The 18,889-nt window shown below is 33.3% G+C and overlaps 1 long non-coding RNA gene across 1 annotated transcript in view; it reads right to left on the bottom strand.

The window, feature by feature from the left end:
- The window catches only part of LOC135841868 (uncharacterized), a 312,604-nt gene that overhangs the window by 256,385 nt on the left and 37,330 nt on the right, over nucleotides 1-18,889 (bottom strand). The gene's annotated exons all lie outside the window — the stretch shown is intronic.

Below are 18,889 nucleotides of genomic sequence, written 5' to 3'. Positions count from 1 at the left end.
CGATATTTTAGCACCATTGTGCAATTTGTGTTCGTAGGTAAAACTACGATGAAGACTTTGAAAGCGAGCAAGGAATACTTCGACAAGTAGATGATAATTCTTTTTGCAAATATTGCTAGTTGAAATAACCCGTAGCCTAGATTGAATTTCTCTACGATTCATTCACCTTGCACTGAGGACTTTCCTGAGTAAAAGTAAATATAAGGTTTCACGAGTTTCAATTACATAGGTACCTCGCTTGATGAACTCAAACGGGACAATTTCTTCGACCTTGATGATGAAATTCGCATTCGCATTCAAAAACATCTCGATGTGAAATCAAGAGGCCTAAATTATTAAATCGAACAAAACGTTAATCCAAACACTTCTCGTTGGCATTCAATTAACAATAAGGTGCCATGCCACAACATTCGACATCGATACATTTGATTTCTATACTTATAATAATAAAGCAAACGAAAGAAAACACCACTCACGGAAATCAAATAGTCATAGCCCGATTTAAACATCTCGTGCACAATATGATTTCATATAAACAAAAGAGATACCCGATAGACTTTCTACAAGTAGGTACAACGGTAAAGAATTTAATTAACGATAACAAATAAACGACTAGTCTGTTTAATACTCGTACACGCGTCACTCGACGATTAGAAATTTCCTCTTTGGACCATGCATTATTGTAATTGGTTTCTCCGGACCTTGGTTCGATTTCGACTTCAACCCTAAATTCACTCCATATTTTTTTCATCAGCTTTCAAGTACCTAATTCACGATGGATTTGGTTGGACAAGTTTGGGGTTCCTATTGATGAACCAAAATCGAATTGGTCATCGAAGAATTCCAGGTGATTTGAAGAAATTCTGGGAAATGGCAAATGGCACCAAAAACTATGGAAAGATGTCGCATCATGTACATTGGAGGAAATTGACGTTTAATTGAGCAGAACTTGTTCACGTCAGTGTTGTACTTCTCTCCTACATGTATCAACTCGTGGTTGTTAACAACCCGCTGATTTGATGGTGCGCGGCTTTTTACGAGTACCTGCTGTTTGTTGTTCTTTTTCTTCTCTGTGTTTTCTATACGAATAGGTGCTGGACTCGTACAACTCGTACATAAAGTAAATGTTTTTATTGGAAAATTAAACCAATCGAGCAAAACAAAATCACGAATACAACCTGCGTACCTGTAGTGCTTCGAAACGAGACGTTTTTCTTTCGATTTCTGTATCCATCTGAGTACCTACCTACGTAAATGTATCACAGATGTACCTATTAGGTGCACGACAATGCGAGCACGTTCACGTTCATTTACGATCGCAAGATTTCCTACTTACGTATAGAATTAGTTTAATTAATTGATAAATCGATAATCGATGAATTGGATGAGTTAAAAGAGTAGAAACTGTGCATTAGATAGATACAGTTCTTTTACGAGTAATAAAAATTACATAATTATTTCGAATTGCTCAGAACATCGAATTATAGCCGTGTTTTAGATTTCACAGAAAAAGTTACAAATTGCGATTAGGTTCGTCCGCCATTCGACCTCTTATTTCCCTCACCTTTAAACAAGTCAAATTCCATTTTTGGATTTTTGGAAAATTTTCTTAAATATCAAATATTTTTCCATTTGGAAAAAAAGGAGTCGAAAATAAAAAAGTTACCATTCTCTATGCAGAGTGTGTGCAGGAATTTGTTGATCAAAAATCACTAGGTACCTTTCAAAAAAAAAAATCAATCCTTCCAAAAATTGTTTACAACCCAACCCCCCTTCTCCCTCCCAATTGATATTTTCATATATTTTTTTGGCTTTAAAAATACAACATGAACGAACTCGAAAAATATAAAAATTCAAAAATACAATTTTATGTTGCATTTTTTTGTAAATATTGACCAAACACAAAATCAACAAACTTACAAAATACATATAAGTATATAAACACGATATTATTAGAAATGAAACAATTCAAGAAGTATCTAAATTAGCAACAAATCAATCTTCAATTTTCTTTTTCAAACACAGGTGTACTTAGGTACTTAATATTTTTATCTATATTTCAAACTTCTATTTCGTTTTAATTGAATCAGCCTCTGTCTTTTTATTTCAAAAATAAGTATGCAAATTTTTTGTTTAATTCTTCAGAGTTTTTGGCATCAGCTTTCCTCTTTTTTCACTACTTTCACAACCTGTAGACACCTTGCTATGAGAATTCAAAAATTCACAATGATGGCAACATTTTTACTTTTCAGTTTCACTTTTTTCAGTCTAGGTAGTATTTTGAGTTTCAGTTCCTTCATTTGAGTTTTTAACCAGTTTCAGTTCTATCTGTAGTTCCACTTATTTCTCTATCAAATTCATAATTATCTACTCGTATTTTAGAAATTTTTTCATCATTGAAAATTCATGAAAGCTCAAAAATACCTCAAAAAGAGCATAAGTTGATTTTGGAAGTCATTTCACAGCAAACATACAACCTAGAAATTAATTAAGCTCGCAATACCCTGAACGTCTCGAAGTGGTTACCACCGATTTGAACAGGAGTGTTTTTTTTAGAGGGGGGTGTTTATAATTGCAGGATTATTACACCCGCGAAGAAAGGGGTTTATATTTGATTTATAAGGTTGATGTTTTTTAGTAGGGTTATGAATTTTTGGATTTCAGAAGGGTTGTCTAGGATAGTCATTGAATTTGGGTCTACTTCATTGGAGAGATAGTCTTGTTTGCTGTAATTTAAGGCAGATGAAAAGTAAATGTTGGATGGATGTAGGTTCATTCTCGCAGTTACGAATTTTTTGGTAGAGGTGGTTGTGTGTGATTTTAGAATGACCTATTCGTAGACGAGTTATAAGTATTTCTTCTTTTCTGTTCAAGTGATCAAGGTTTCCAGGGGTAAATTGTGATTTTTGGATAGAGCAACGTCTGAAACCCTCCAACAAAAATTTTAGCTGCCCGAATTGATTTTTAAATTTTTGAGAAAATTTTGAAAATTAAAAATGGACTAAAATTGCAACGATTTAGCTTTATGCTTTTTCAAATAAAAAAAACAAAAATGTAAAAGGGTAATTCTCAGAAAATGGTAACATTTCTCGAACACCCTCTGTCTACTAAATCCAAAAAACAAAATTTCATACCTTTTTCGTACTTTTATCGTATTTTTTTTGTACTATATTTTCAATAGTTATACTTTGTAGGTACATTGGTGGGAGGGGGTGTATCATGTCATTTTGGCTGCAAAAATCAAAATTTTAACGTTCTGATCAGTGTGGTTTGGCTCGTCGAGAGTCGACGCTAGCCCGGAACGAATACATATAATTTGGCCCATAGAGGTTTTTTGAGAGGGGGAGGGGGTTTGACTGAAAATTTGTCAACAGAACTAGAGAAAAACTGCCCATTTTGCTGATTGATATCATATTTAATAAGACTTACAGAAATGTTCATTTTCTGTTTTGAATTTTTGGGCGCTCAAAAGTCTCCAATTTTAAAAGAAGAGAAAAATTGGCCAGAGCGAAGCCAGGGCGAAAGTTTTTGAAAATTTGATTTCAAAATACTATTTCGAGAGAACTATAAAAAAAAACAATGTTTTTTGGTTTATAAAATTTTAGATATGGAAAGATGTTTTTAGGATGTTAATTTTGATAAGAAAAAAGTCAGAGAACAGGTCCAAGTGAAGGCGAAAACTATTGAAAAATTGTATTTCGAGAAGTAGGTATGCGAGAATTTTATTATTTACTTTGAAACTTTAAAAATTGAATACTTTGTTGGCGATTTTTTAAAAAGAATTTCAATTTTGAAAAAGAAAACAGTCCCAAGCTAAGCGAGGGAAAAAGCTTTAGAAAATTGTAGTTCGAAAAGCAGAACAATATCACTTTTAATGTAAGAAATTCTGTTTTTCTTATCTTAATTTTTTTCAATTTTATCAATGGTTTTTTGAAATTGTAAACGAGAAAAGAGTACCAAATTGGTCCGAGCGAAGCGAGGGCAAAAGCTTTTTTAAATATGTAGTATTGTAGTTCCAAGAAGCGAAACAGTAGTAATTTTAACGTGAAAAATCCTGTTTTTCCACCAATGACATTTTAAACAGTTTGTTTAAAACTAACTAACTACTTTCCAAACACAATGAATAATTTGAGAAAATATAGAAAACAATAATTTAGCCCGAGCGAAGCGAGGGCAAAAGCTTTTGAAAAAAATAAAAATTTTAAGGATACATTATGGTAATTTTGTCGGCAAATTAACATTTAAATCCTATTAAAATTTCGTACAAATTTCGTAAATTTCGTACGTTTTTGACGTTTTTTCGTACTTTTTTGGGTCATTTTCCAATTTCGTACCTTCTTTGTAAATTCGTAATTTTTTCGGCCTGTAAACACCCTGAATGTTGAGAAGATTAATTAATTGAAGAAAATTTTTGAAGTCCCGAAAAAAGTTTCAACAATTTTTTGATTACTGAAAAATTTGAAATATCCACCACGAAAAACCATAACAATGCCAAATTTGAATCGCTGGTGATTGAATTTGCATCCGTTTTGGATTTGAGTCACCTCATAGTCTCCAAAGAATTTTTGAATTCACATTTCCAATAAAATTATCTTAAAAGGGTACAAATAAAACCGTAGCCAGCCCTACAAACTCGTAATAATTATGCTCCTGACTTTCTATCAATTTAGGGAACAACTTTTCAAATTTCGTGAGTATCTTTCTTCAGCAATCAATTTAGGTACCTCATTTTTGATAAAAATAATAGGGGAACAACACGAAAATTGTGTCTCAATTTAACCAGATGGAAAGAGATGGCAATAAATAGGTAGAGTTTGTTTGTCACTCATAAATGCAAATTACGAACATTAAAATTTTCATTTTTTTCATTGCGAAGGTTAAGTACAAATCAAATATACATACAGGTTTTTTACTGCAATTGATCAAATTTTCAGTTTTTCGTGGAAAACAATCAAATCATAAAATCAAAAATTCTTCCTGAAAACAAAAAATGGAATTCAGTCCCAGAAATTATTGTTCAATTTTTATTTGAGTGGTTCAAAAATTTGTCTACTGGATCATGTACCTAACTCTTTTTGGGAAAATCTAAACTCAATGGATATTTTTCTTAGTTGTGTTCTTTATTGGTTTTGTTTTTCATTTTTTATTCAAATTCTTAGATACTTAACTAATATATTCACTTATGTACTTTGATTTTCATTTTCATTTTCCTAGAATTTAAATTTTAACTGATTCAGTACATATGTACCTACGAGTAATTACCTAAATGTTGAGCCCATTCAGCTTTATTTCAATGGTCAATATATAAACAAAAATTCCGGTATTTTAGTGATTTTTTGACAAAATTATCCACAATTCCAAATTTTTTATGATTATTTCCATACTGAACTTAATTAGAAAATTACAGGCAATATTATTCTGTTCAAATATTCAGAATGGAAGCTCTAAAAAAAATCTTTCACTTCATTTAAGTTTGACAAAAGTATAAATGTTACCTACATTCAACTCAAGTAATCAATCATAAAACCGTATTTCACTCTGATGATCTAACAAAGCTCGTTTATTAACACAACACAACTCTCAATTCATTGTGTACTTCACTTCGAAAATTCCCCATTCAAGTAGTAAGTAACTCAATCGCTCTAATTTTAAACACGCCCGCAAACCAAAATCAACATCATGCCGGTTAGTTTGCTATACACTGTTGAAAAACCTTCGACATCTCTCGTTCAATTGCTCACCTACATTTTACAACTATGCAATTCCATTAACACATCACTTCCAGATCGTCTGCTCGAGTGCTCGCATTATCCGAACTATTAATCAATATCAACCTCCCATCATTGATTTTCGATCGTTTTGAAAAATTCATAAATCAAACACGAGCTAGGTACTCGTACAAAGAGATCAGAGAAAAAATTAATCATAAATGCCGGTTGGGCGCGTGTCAATACATATAAGAAAATACAAAACCACATCGACCGATAAACTAGGTCCGTGTAATCCAATTTTCAAATAGCCTTTGGAGGATTATCGTCGTTGTCGGTGTGTTTATTTAAATCGAATATAAATTGAAAATTTAAATCGACTTAGATAGTCTCTCGCGTTAATAGTTAAAGACAATACAATCATGTATGTGTACAAAATGCTGCGTCATTCGTAGCGAACGGAAAACAAAACTCGTCTGTTTTATACCGAAGAACGCCTCAGTCTAGATCAATATAGGCTAAATGGAGACTTTTTTTTTCATTTGGTACCTATCTACTCTAATGCAGATATAATCGCTAATTAATATCGGGTTTCTTTATTAATTAGATATCCTAGCTATCTCTTTAACCCCCTTCCCCCATTCACATCTATTTTTCTATGGTTTTTCATTGATCTAGGCATAAACGATTTTCACGAGCACCTCATCTCCTTATCTTGAACTATAAAATGAAATTACAGTAATTTAAAGTTGTCCAAACAAAATTCTGAAGAACTTTAGAAGTCAACTTTGAAAGAGTGTAAATATTTTTTTTGTAGTTTAAAATAGCATGAAACGACTATTTTTTTGAGAAAAAATAATATGTACCTACCAACAAAGACAAACAAAGAATCAGTAAGTATCATATAGAGTATTTCAAACATTATCAATTTATGTTAGAGATTCGATGCATCTTAAGCAGATGAACAAAATAAATGCAGATTGCCGGTATTATTCAATTCTGAACGAGATGTGCGAATTAAAACTATCGAAAAACTCCTGCAAAACATCAAGTATGCTGTGTGATGTTGCTACGTTTGAGATGTTGCGTTGAATACTCACGTAGGCAAAATCGCAAAACAGAAGATGGATTTCACACGTTTGTATGAAATCATGAAATTAAAGTATGAGAACAAAGAGAAGGACAAGGGTCTGTTGCATGGAGAGTAAGGTTGAAAGTAGATCTCAAAACGCTTTGAAAGTTGAATAATTATGACACATGAAAAAAAACAACAAAAAAACACATTCTTCGAATTAATTCAAACTGCCTAATTGCATATTTCGACATTTTGGAGTATTTTTTTTTTTTTGAAACGCCAGACGCCAAAAAATACATTTTTACCATTTACTTATTTTGAAAGTGGTCCTCACTATACGCATGGATAGTTAGATACATTATGACCTGGAGAGAAGTTATCAGCGAAGCGACTCGAATCATTCACGAACGATTATTGATCGAACAAATTGATTTATTCGTTGGGGAATGATTATTCGTGAACGAATTAATTAATTTTTAGTGAATCATTCACGAACGAATTGATTAATTTTTAGTGAATTGCTCGCAAACAAATTGATTCATATAAGCGATCCATCCGCGAACGAATTGACTCATCTAATCGATTTTTAGTGAATCATTCACGAACGAATTGGTCAATTTTAAGCGAACCATACGCGAACAAATTGATTAGTACATATAAGTGACTCGTTTGCGAACGAATTGATTCATTTGATTGATTTTCAGTGAATCATTTACGAACGAATTGATTTAATTTTTGGCAAATCATCCGCGAACCAATTGGTTAATTTTTGGAGAATCATTCGCGAACAAATTGGTCGATTTTTGGCAGATCATTTGCGAACGAGTTGATTCATTTGATCAATTTTCAGTGAATCATTCACGAACGAATTGATTAATTTTAGGCATCATCCGCGAACAAATTGATTCGAATAAGCGACTTGTTCGCGAACGAATTGGTCACTTTTTGACGAATCATTCACGAACAAATTGGTCGATTTTTGGCAGATCATTTGCGAACGAGTTGATTTATTTGATTGATTTTCAGTGAATCGTTCACGAACGAATTGCTCAATTTTCAGTGAATCATTCACGAACGAATTGATCAATTTGTAGTGAATCATTCACGAACGAATTTATTCATTTGATTGATTTTCAGTGAGTCATTCACGAACGAATTAAAACGATTTGATTCATTTGATTGATTTTTAGTGAATCATTTACGAACGAATTGATTAATTTTAGGCAAATCATCCGCGAACCAATTGGTTAATTTCTGGCGAATCACTCGCGAACAAATTTATTCGTATAAGCGACTCGTTCGCGAACGAATTGGTCAATTTGTGGCAAAACATTTACGAACAAAATGGTCGATTTCTGGCAGATCATTTGCGAACGAGTTGATTCATTTGATTCATTTTCAGTGAGTCATTCACGAACGAATTGATTAATTTTTGGCGAATCATTCGTGAACAATTTGATTCATTTGATTGATTTTCAGTGAATAATTTACGAACGAATTGATTAATTTTAGGCATCATCCGCGAACAAATTGATTCGAATAAGCGACTTGTTCGCGAACGAATTGGTCACTTTTTGACGAATCATTCACGAACAAATTGGTCGATTTTTGGCAGATCATTTGCGAACGAGTTGATTTATTTGATTGATTTTCAGTGAATCGTTCACGAACGAATTGCTCAATTTTCAGTGAATCATTCACGAACGAATTGATCAATTTGTAGTGAATCATTCACGAACGAATTTATTCATTTGATTGATTTTCAGTGAGTCATTCACGAACGAATTAAAACGATTTGATTCATTTGATTGATTTTTAGTGAATCATTTACGAACGAATTGATTAATTTTAGGCAAATCATCCGCGAACCAATTGGTTAATTTCTGGCGAATCACTCGCGAACAAATTTATTCGTATAAGCGACTCGTTCGCGAACGAATTGGTCAATTTGTGGCAAAACATTTACGAACAAAATGGTCGATTTCTGGCAGATCATTTGCGAACGAGTTGATTCATTTGATTGATTTTCAGTGCGAATTGAATAATTTTTAGTGAATCATTCACGAACGAATTTATTCATCTGATTGATTTTCAGTGAGTCATTCACGAACGAATTGATTAATTTTTGGCGAATTATTCGTGAACGATTAGATTGATTTTTGGCAAATTATTTGTGAACGAATTGGATGTTTTTTTCCAAATCATTTGCGGACGAATTGATTCATTGGATTGATTTTCTATGAATCATTCACGAACGAATTGATCAAGTTTTAGTGAATCAATCGCGAACGAATTGATTTATGTATTTGATTGATTTTCAGTAAATCATTCGCGAACGAATTGATTCATTTGACTAATTTTCAATGAATCATTCACGAACGAATTGGTTAGTTTTTAGTGAAATCATTTACGAACAAATTGATTAATTTTTCGAATCATTCGCGAACGAATTGATTCATCTGATTGATTTTCAGTGAATCATTCACGAACGAATTGATTCATTTGATTGATTTTCAGTGAGTCATTCACGAACGAATTCATCAATTTTTAGTGAATCAATCGCGAACGAATTCATTAATTTTTGGTGAATCATTCGCGAACGAATTGATTCATTTGATTTATTTTCAGTGTATCATTTACGAACGAATTCATCAACATTCAGTGAATCATTCACGAACGAATTGATTTATTTGATTGATTTTCAGTAAATCATTCGCGAACGAATTGATTCATTAGACTGATTTTCAATGAATCATTCACGAACGAATTGGTTAATTTTCAGTGAATCATTTACGAACGAATTGATCAACTTTCAGTGAATCATTCACGAACGAATTGATTCATTTTATTGATTTTCAGTAAAGCATTCACGAACGAATTGATTCGTTTGATTGATTTTCAGTGAGTCATTTACGAACGAATTGGTTAACTTTTAGTGAATCATTTACGAACAAGTTGATTAATTTTTCGTGAATCACTTGCGAACGAATTGAATATTTTTTGCCGAATTATTCTAGAACGAATTATTTTTTTAAATTTAATATGTACAATAATGTCTTCAGAGCTCAGGTTTTCAACCGAGAATCAATGATGACAAAATGAATCAAGGAAAAATCAAAACTATTAGATACGTTCAGAAATATGATACAGACCAGGGCGATCACCAGATCCTTCAAAGCATATACGACTACGACGACAAACCAGAAGAAAGCTGTTGACGAATGAACAAATTACACATCCTTCAAATCTTTTGGGGAATTCGGAAGAGAAAAAAACGATTTACATAAAATAAAACTGGTAATCATATTTGTACATAATTGTGGTGAAAATAAAATTATTAAACATTTGAATATGCATATTCCAAACACATGAAATCACCATCTCAACAAATATGATACGCTTGAATTTTATTTAAATAATTTTTCGATGTTCTCATTACATTTACTCGTACAGACACCTACGTAGGTATTTCACTCGCGAATATGAAATATATGCGCATTTTCCATCTAAATTACGAAAATGACGAACAAACACAACACAATAGGTACAATCAGTTTAATCAAACAGAGAAAACAACAAATTTACATCCATCCTTCTCGATCCTCAGCTCTCAACATTTCAACCACCCGTGCATGAAAACACATTCCTACTCAATTTCTCAAACGACCTTTCTTCTCAGAGTTCTGAGGCTCCTCATCGTCGTTAGATTCTCATAAACTAATTGATTTTCAATTCAGTCCGTTGAAAACTTTCAACACGCCGATATATGTATAAAATTAGTCCTTTACCTTTACACAGCGCGGCCAAAAATGAAAGAAAAAAGAAAGTTCAATTTCGAGACATCAAACAATATGTACTTCTCAGGAGGGAAAAATATGCCGCCGAGCGATGATCTGTTAGCTCGGTAAATAAAGCTGGCCGGTTAACGCGAGCTCTTTAAATAGGTTTAATTTTTTTACCACTCTGGCCCGCGGCTGGCTTCACTTTCGCCTCACATACACACACTACGCAGTACAACCTACTGCCTACCTATAGCGAAAGAATAGAGTTTATTACTCGAACAAGGTCCGGGTCACTGGTGACAAGGCACCTAATATCTAATATCATAGCTTAATGGAATGCTGTTAGACGCAAATACTTACACTATGTAAGTATCTAATATCTGTGTACCTTCACCAGAGTGTAAGTAGATGTTTTTCAACATCGATGTTCTCTGAAATAAAACGCTACATGGTAAAACTATCAATTTTCGAATTAATTTTTTTTTCAAGATGATTTAATTATTTGGAAATGTTAAGTATTTAGAAGAAATAATAATACTTAAATAAAAAATAAAAAAAAAAACTGTAAATAACCTATGACCAATTTCCAAAACTTATCTACCTAGCTATCCTCGAGTTTCTATAGTTCAACAGAATTTTCTCTTCCTTTTCATCGTGGCTCATCAAGGGGTTACTTAAGGTAAGATACTTGTACAACCAGTTCTGATTTCCGTTGGAGAGTTGTAAGTTATTTTTTTGAAAATAAATCTAATATTACTTAATCAGAATCACTGAAAGTAGAATTTTAGCTGCTCGAACTGATAATTTTTGATCTTTCTTTATACTACAAAATTTCGCCAACAGAATCAAATCATAAATTACACTTTACAGCTGATCTGCACCCATTCATGATATTCCACTTTTCGTCAAAAAGTATAAAAATCTAATCGAAGAAAAATTTAAATCAGTTCAAGGGCAGTTTTGAAAATTCAATTTGCATTATTCTTTTTCGAGTCACCAATTCTCTAATCCATCGTTTCAAAAAATTGTAGCCTGGTAACAACTCTTGAATTGAATTTTTTAAGAATTCAATTAATTTTTCAAAGTTTAAATTTCCACATAATTTTATTCTTGTCATATTTTAGCTCTCTGGAAATTTTCAAAAATTCGCCGAAAATCGAAAAATGCACTTCATGTACTTGAAATTTTGGAAGTGATGTACATATTTTTCCATGCTCTTTCAATTTAGCTTTACAGATTCTCGCACCAGGTACATATTTGTAAATTTGACAAATCTTTCAGATTATGGTTTATTCTTAATAAGGTATCTAATCTATTTATTAAAAAAAAAAAAAAAAACAGGCACCTAAGAAATATTAAAGAGTTCATAAGTTGGACTTTGATATTGGAAAAAAATCCAAACGATGTGATATTCACGTAAATCTCGAGCAATAGGTCAGTCACTCCGATGAAAATTCTTTTCGACGAATTAGCACCTGATTGCTAATACAAGATCCATGCCTGTTGTTTTCATAATGTTTACACGAGTACCTATATAAATACATACCTAGGAAGGCAACACAACGCAAACACACGAATTTTTGTCTTTTGGGTGACAATTAACATGTACCTTACCTACCTACGTTCAAAATTGATGTCACTTTCACTGGTATTTCAAGTATATAGTGTGTAGTTACAGTATATAAAGTGACATTAAACTGTTAATGATACGTATAGCGTACCTACCAATAGCCTATTGCCTATACTACATATATAATACACTAGGTAGGTAGGTAAAGGTATGCACGTTTATTCATTTTCAAACTTCTCCCTTCATCGTGCACTTTGATGATGATGTACTTGTATAAGTTTTAAGTACTCGCACATATAAATAACGGAACCGAGTGGACTAAATAAAAAGTCGATTAGGTCGTCGTTTTAATAATGGTGACCAACAGACACGCACGCGCCCGACGCTTGGCTGATTTATCATTGTAATTAGGAAGTGATGCTCGCCGTCGCAATAATGCTCTTCTTCTTGTATATTATAGTGTATGTAGCGGATTTTGCCAACGGTTAGTGAGAGTGAGGGAGAAAAGAGGGACCGGGGGATCAGATGAAAGAAAATCTGGCATCTGGTGTAGACTGACTTTTCTCTATAACGGATCGGAGAAGAATGGAAGGGATGTGCGTAGATAGAGGAAAACTATAGCTATCTGAATCTTTTTTTTTTTTTGCAAATTTTTCAAATTTAAAAATCATTGCAGAGAAAACTGTATCAAAGTTTGACTTCCTTATGTCATGAAATCAGCTTTCAAAAATCATATTTATGTAATTTTGAAGTTTATCTTCATTTCCTTCGTGAGTTCTCAATACTTAATTGATTCTGACTGCTGGATTATTTTCAAAAAATTACTTTCCAGAAACTTGGAATTTTGTTTTTAGACAGGCTAAAAATGAATTTGAGTACCTATCACTTTGATAAGTGTTTATTGGGCACCTTCTCGAAATTTGCAGCTGATCGCCGAGAAATTTTGATGGTGCGAGTCCAAAAATACATTTTTTTTTTAATTTGCAAATTCCAGAAAAAAGTGGAAAATTAAATTCTAATCGACGATTTTTTGAATTTCACATGGAATGTGAAGTTTTTGAGCAAACTGGACCAACCTGAACAATTCCTTCAATTCAAATACCAAAAACTACAAGTTTTGGCCCATTCTGGAGCCTCCAGCGAGTATTCAAAATTCAGAAATCAATCCTTCGACAGAGCCCACGAGGAATTTTTCGGACCTCAAATAATCGAAAAATTGCCCAAAAAAAAAATTCGAAAAGTGCGATTGGGCAGCTGCAACTTTGGGAATCGTTTTTTCAAGTCACAATCACAAGTCTTGTACATTTCTGGAGTTCAAGCTCGATTTCGAGTCTGCGCATCAAAAATGGGGTATTTTTGGACCCAAAAATTGTCAAAAAGTTTTCTAAAAACGGTCGAAAATGCAACAGAGGTGCTTCACTTTTGAAATTGTCTAATATTAGACTTTTAACTGGAAAAGACAATTTCCAAAGTTGTAGCTGCCCAATCGTATTTTTCGAGCTTTTTTGAACAATTTTTCGAATATTTAGGGCCTAAAAAATAACTCATGGTGACTTTTGACATTCGATATATTCTGAGGATTGTTATTATCGTTTTAGGCACACTTTTTAATTGGGGGGGGGCAGGATTGACCAAAAATCAAAATTTTGATAGAGGAGAAGGTACAAATATGGACCCCTTCTAGCTTTTTGGCTTTAAAGAGTGAAAAAAATTATCAACATTTTTTTTCGAGTATACCATTCGAAAGGCCAAAGACTCTAGTATACTGTGTAAAAAAATTTAATTTTTTTGTTGAAAACTCACGGAGAAATTTGAAATTTAGAAAAGTGACATAAAATGGTACAAATATGGACCCCCCTCAAAAATGAATAAAAATTTCAGAAAATTGAACAAAAATTTATTTAAAGATGTTTTTCGATGCTTAGGACTTGTCTTCTTTATTAATAACACTTTTCTCGGTATTCTAAAAACCATTGAATCAAGGTTCCATTTTCGACACTTTGGACTTCTCTTATTTGTTAATAACACTTTTCTCGACATTCTAAAAAATATTGAATCAGAATTAGGTAAAAAAATTTAGGGGTCCATATTTATACCCATGCAAAAAATCGGCTCAGTTTATGAAAAATGAAAAAAATTATGAAAATCAGTTGAAGTACAGACTACAGACAAATATGAAAGTTTATTTTGAAAGTACACATTGTAAGCTACTTACTTCGCTAATAATTTTTTTCCGAACTTTATTTGTAGTTGATGAATTACTGAATGAAAAACTTGTAAAATTTTCCATTGGCAAGAAAATAATGCGCAAAAAAAACAATTGCTGATGAGAGACACCCAAGTTTGCATGGATCCGAAATAAGTACATGGATCATCGATACTACAATACTAGTATAATTTTTAGTACCCAGCATGACCGTAGCGCTAGTGGTTGTACACTAAACCATGGGGGGGGGGTCCATATTTGTACCTGGGTCCATAATTGTACCTTCTCCTCTACCTTTAGACCCCAGCATCTGCCTAAGTTATGTGTGCTAAAGTTGATTTTTGGCACTTGTAGAGGGATATAATATGAAATTACCGGAGAAATTTGAAAAAACACTTTTTTTCATTTTCTCTGGAATTTTACAAATTGGTCAGAAAATTCTTCTTTGACCTCACACTTCTGAAATTTTTCGATTGTCACCTAAAACGACTTTTTCAAAATTTAACCCTCTCGGTCTCAAAATCTGCTCTATCTTATTCCAATTATTTTGATGAGATGAGAAAAGCTTTAATTACTTGTGGGTGGTCAAATGTTGTTGAAAAAAAGAAATACTGCATTCCAATTCCTCTTCTGCTAATACTGCTTCTCCCACACTTGGTATGTGACAAACAGCATTTCTTTGTATAAAAATTGTCCTTTTTACTTAAATTGGATAAGTAATCTTTAATCTTTATACCAAATACACCAAAATGATTGTAAAACCTTTTTTCATGAATTCCAAATGTTGGATAATTTGGATCTTGTATTAATAAGACTCAATTCATTGTCGACTGAAATGTGACTTTGATTACAAATGAAATGAGCGGGAGTAATTACATCTTCGAGATAACCACACACATATGCGAGTAGCTTTTGAGTTTTATACATTTTTGATTTCTTTTAACGTTGTTTTCAAATTTTCAAAATTGAGTATGCCAGACTGACTTTTTGATACATTTCTTCACTGACAAAATCAAACATTTGTAGACACATCCCATCCAGAGAGCATTTTCAGGAATAAAGTTCCATTTGATATTATTTTCGAGTAAGAAGGAAACAAATTCGTTATTTTTTCTTAAATTTTCTCTCCAAACGTGATCGATGAAGATTTAAATTTATTAAATTGTGCGGTGTTATCATAAATGATCTTTTTTGGCATGTTTCTCTCCGCAATAAAATGATGAAAAAGGATTAAGAAATCTGTAGCTTTCATACTTTCGACAAGTTCCAAATGAATAGTTTGGACAGTTAAACAGGTGAAAATAACAATGATGAATTTCTTTACATTTCGGATTTCCACAACATTTCTCAAAAAAAGGACCAAAGTAATTGACGCCAACATAAGTAAAAGGAATAACTTTTGAGACTCATTTGGTAGGAAAAGGAGGAAGATCAGGAATGATAAACAGACCACCGTCGAGTCATCTGCAATTAACGCATTCGTTCAACAGCTTATCTACCATTTTTGATCCAATATTCACAACAAATTATCAATAAAATATGAGAGACTCCCATGCGGAAGTATTTAATGTGAATATTCATAATCAATTTTTTTACAAAATCATGGTCTCGCGGTAAAAGTTTTGGGAATTTATGATCATAAGTTAACGCTTTTGAGTTTTGAAAACATCCATGACAATGAATTATACCTTTACTATTGCGAAAAAAATTAAATCCGACATTTTTCTTATCAATAACAATGAAGTTTTTTAAATATAATTCATATTGAAGTTGAGCAAATTTTAATTCATTACTGTAAACTGGGGTAACATTGAATGATTTTTCAGAATTTTTTATGTTTAGAGGTATGAATGGCGGAGTTAGAGGAAATGGATGTGGTGCTTTTGATAAAGCTATGTCAGGGCGGCTATTCCCGAAATATTTTTGCCTCCGCAATCTCCGCAATCGACGTAATGAGCGTTGCAAATTATTGGCGTTATCTTGAAAAAAAAGAAATTTTAATTGTTGATTAGGCTTTTATAAACATAATTGCTACTCAAATATTAAAATAACGCACATTACACTCAACACGGTTGGTTTCTGGCGACGCAAACGACGCAATCTTTTACGTTCATTGCGTTCGATTACGTCGATTGTGGAGGCAAAAATATTTCGGGAATAGCCGCCCAGCACTACGTTTTGGCGGTTACGGAAGTTGCCTACCTTTTTCCTGTCAAGCGCAAGAGCCAAAAGAAGTGCCCTTCAAAGTTACTGAGCGTTTGGGGTAACTTTGAAGGCCCCTTGAAATGTGCTTCACACAAGGTCAAAAATTATCAAAAACATGAATATTCACTTCTTGGTCACTTTATATGCGTCAAGCACTTACAAAATGATCCATATTCACAATTGAATTTATGAAAGAGTGCTCCAAAATGATAATTTGAAATTTTTCTAGTTTTCAGACGTTTTTCATGCATTTTGGCCAATTTGACCAAATTTCATGATTTTTCAATGAATTTAGAGCTGTTTTTCAAGTTTTTACATCGTTTTTAACAAGTTTTCAAGCATTTTCATGCATTTTTGGCCAATTTTACTGAAATTTCATGATTTTTTTATAGCAAACAAAGTTACCCAAGTTTGAATATCATTTTTTTACTCCTCAGGGAAGAACTTTGGCACATGAACAAATGCGCTAATGTATAGTCGGGAGGTGTACCAACACATCTATAATGTCACTTGACTCATTATTTGAAAATTCAAAATTCCAGACACCAAGCTTTTCACGTTAATTAAAATTAATCAAAACGCCACCTTTTTAGCCAAATTTTTGTAAAAAATGATGGCTATTGCGGTAGGCCCAACTTTGGATAAAAAGGTCAGGGGTCAAAAATTTTGATAGTTCTCGACGTTTTGAGCTCAAACTAGACGATTCCCGGTGTGTCAGTTTTTATATATATATCTATATGGAACTTGCTTACTATCCGAGACCCGGTACATCGTACTGACGATCCGAGGCCCGCGTCTAGAGTGCCTGGTAAATTCGTTCGCGCATGCGCCTTGCTGGCGGCTATCAAGCCTGGTCTAGAGCCGTTGGTGCGATCTCAAAGGAGTGATTTATACAGGAATGACGCGAGTATGAAGTTTCTGTGTGGGGTGAAGTAGGGTAAGCTGTATATACTGCAGGTATGATACCTACTTTGTGAGTCCCAGACAAAAATTTGTCTATAGCATCCCTGAAGTGTGTACATCACGAAAATATAGTTTTTAATAGGAAAACATTCCGAGACCCGCTAACGGGCTTCGGAACGTCGCGTCGGGTCTCGGATAGTCGATGTCACTTCCAGAAACGGGCCTGTATAAGCTGTAGCAAGCCTGTAGATATATAGATATATATGTATAGCCGCATACAGGCAAACTCGTAACGTTTTGTATAAACAGCAATCTCAAGACCCATCTATAACTTCATTGCTGTGCATGCGCTCGACGCGTCACCCCATAGGCCTGATAGTACTCGATGTTAGGCCGCGTTATATTTGTTAACTCGATTTTTGGGTGATCTTGGAGAGGTATCTCATTGCCGAAACATCAATTTTTCAGAAAAGCTTATTTTTAAAAGTCCCATACGTCTCCGTTTTTCGCAAATAGCTTTTTAACAAAGCATCCCACAGAAAAATAACCAGCTCTGAGCAGAAAGAAAATTTTATTCTCTACAATTTCCTTCATTGCATTTTTTTCCTAGGATGCATACTTTTCCCATAAAATCACTGTTTAGACTGAAAAACACGAAAATTCGGACCTGTATAATCAATTCTAAATTAAAATTGAGCAGTCAAAAATTTATTTTAGACGATTTTTGACCACGCCATGTGAAAGAGGACATCTTCAACCACCAAAATCACCAAAAAGAACGTAAAAAACGTAAAAAATGATTCTTGGCAATAAACACCTTTTCCTCATATCCTCATACCTATTAATTAGGCTATGTACTCATTTGAAAATTGAGTCAAAAGAGAAAGTGTATAAACGGCAATCTCACGTCCCTGCTCAAACTTTGCCAGTAGACTCCCCACACCTTGTAGATTCATATGGCACCTCATCGAAAAGTCACGTCCTTAAAAGGTTACGAGTTTGTCAAAACGTTATGAGTTTGCTGGTTAATCTAGAAAAAAGTTACGAGTTTACCCCCTAGAATATTTATATTTATTTATAAGTTTCAGCACGACCTTGATTTTTACAATTTATGACCTGGAATCTACTCTAATTGATCAAATCAACTCAAACTTAGGGAATAGGGTTCTTTTAAGACCTAGAACTGACCCCTGCAGTGGGGAGGGTCAAAGTTCAAAATTACAGAAAGGTAATTTTTTTGGAGGGGCATAATATGGCCCCAAATGAACGAAAAAGGTCCAAAATCATACCATAGGGCAATACCTCCATTGTGATCAACATATCCAAATTTCAGCTTCCTAGGTCATCCCCACCCCATTTTAAGTGAGAAAAACCACATTTTACCCCTATTTTTGACCCCCTCACCCCTAAAATTGACCTTAGGAGTCCAAATTTTCAGCA

The sequence above is a fragment of the Planococcus citri genome, chromosome 3 (genome assembly GCF_950023065.1).
Source record: "Planococcus citri chromosome 3, ihPlaCitr1.1, whole genome shotgun sequence".
In the NCBI taxonomy this organism is placed as follows: domain Eukaryota; kingdom Metazoa; phylum Arthropoda; class Insecta; order Hemiptera; family Pseudococcidae; genus Planococcus; species Planococcus citri.
Note: the sequence above shows the minus strand (reverse complement) of the source record. Positions and strands in the feature narration are given on the sequence as shown.